Source organism: Vigna unguiculata, chromosome 3 (assembly GCF_004118075.2).
Source record: "Vigna unguiculata cultivar IT97K-499-35 chromosome 3, ASM411807v1, whole genome shotgun sequence".
In the NCBI taxonomy this organism is placed as follows: domain Eukaryota; kingdom Viridiplantae; phylum Streptophyta; class Magnoliopsida; order Fabales; family Fabaceae; genus Vigna; species Vigna unguiculata.
The window spans coordinates 57,119,950-57,121,796 of NC_040281.1; the positions used below are offsets into that span (position 1 = coordinate 57,119,950).

Here is a 1,847-nt window from a genome sequence, read left to right on the forward strand (position 1 = left end):
TGATACTGCCCAACTTACCAACCAACTAAACCAAAACTCACGGAAGATGATCCCATAAAACCAAGGTAGCCTTAGTCACTCTAAATAACAAGCTATGACCGGTCATCAGGTGCTGTTTTAAACCGTTCTAATCAAAAAGAAAGAGAAGTGTCAGACTCCTTGGTGTGTGCTGAAAATAAATTCAAGCAAACGAAGAATTATGTTATCTAAAGTTGTTAGTCGACTTAATTCGTCGTACCATTTCAAGAAACTTATCCTGAAATTAACAAATTCTTCTCCGAAACTCCGGTATTAGGTATGCATACATCAATTCCTATCTAAAATCCAACAATTATGAAAATAATGAATGGAAAGGATTTGAGCATACCATCAAATCAAAGAGTAAAGCCTAACAAAACTTGTCAACCACGCTCATCCCACAATGCCTTTTGTAAACCCAGAACACAAAAATATAGCAGACAAACCCACCTCAGATGTCAGTTTGTAACAGTACTCTTGTATTGAAAGTTACAACCAAGATCAGAATCAAACAAACAAGTTTAGCTAGTTAAAAATTAATCCAAATCATTAGTCTCACAGTCCACATAATTTCCAAGCACCATTTGCACGTCTACACCATAACAGTATTGCTCCTTACTGATACATGTACCTTCCGACAACCAATTCGAGAGACTACAGCCATTCCAAATCGACCAAATAAGAACAATAGTGAATGGAAACGTAATAAAAGGAGAGAGACTACAACCAACGAGACTTTTGTGTCATTCCAAACAATAATCTCCCGTCATTGCCTCCACGAGAGACATCCATAGCAAGCAAGTCTTCGCTGCAAAACGAGTCAAAGGCACAACTTTTCAAATGCCAAATCCTTTCATACTCATAGTGCATGTTTACAAGAACTCCCACACAAAAAGAAAATAATGAATGAAAAGATAATAGAACCTAAAGTTTCCCTAGAACTACATCCACTGCTTCCAAAATCCGTCCCCCAGAAGATAATCAAGTCGAACTTTAAACTTTCTTCCCTAAAACTCCAGTATCGCTCTTGCAGTTCAATAACAAGGCTTGATGAGATAAAATCAAGCAGTTTAATAATTCAAAAACCAGGGTAGACGTCAATGCTAATAACAATTAAAGTCAATACATCAATAATAAATAATTTTATAACTGCAACTCTGTTATAACCAAATGATCAACAACACATCTATCCATGTAATCCAATGCAATAATAAAACTAGAAATCAAAAATACATAATATTAGAAAATACCTAACAAAACTACACACAGATTTATATATATATATATATATATATATATATATATATATATATATATATATATATATATATATATATATATATACCAGAGCCTGTCTTGTCAAAGCAAAAGTCAAGTGAAGGAAAAATATAGCTGGTCCAAACCTGGAAGCTCAGATAAATTAGGATATCAAATGAGCTGCTGCGTTTTGAAGTTGAGCTTCCAGTAAAGAATTATATTCAGAATTCACATCATCAAATAAAGAATTATATTCATAATTCGCGTAAATTTACTTATAATTCTTCTATTCTTCAATCTGACAATCCGACAAAAGCACTCACGTAAAACACAATGGTCAATCATAAATTCGCAAAACCTCGATAAAACTTTGATCAAGAAAGGAACCACAATCTTGATCGTTCGTACATTAGCAAAACCTCGGCAAAACTTTGATAAAGAAGGGGACCATTGTGTCAGAGAGAAGACGCTAGAAGGAAATTTGGCACTGGAATAACCACGAAGGCAGTGGTATATACATATATAGGAAGGGAGAGTCTAGTTTGATGCTGAGATTATCTTATCTTTTGGGG

The 1,847-nt window shown here is 34.4% G+C and overlaps 1 long non-coding RNA gene across 3 annotated transcripts; it reads right to left on the reverse strand.

Annotated features, from left to right (window-relative positions):
- Positions 1–364: 364 nt before the first annotated feature.
- LOC114175801 lies at positions 365–1,847 on the reverse strand. Of its 3 annotated transcripts, none has more exons than XR_003602921.1 (2): positions 1,684–1,847; positions 365–826 (listed from the first exon to the last, which is right to left on the reverse strand). It is a non-coding gene; the product is annotated as an uncharacterized LOC114175801 (long non-coding RNA). The 3 variants fall into 3 exon arrangements; XR_003602920.1 differs by having other exon boundaries at positions 1,422–1,847; XR_003602922.1 differs by lacking the exon at positions 1,684–1,847 and adding an exon at positions 943–1,229.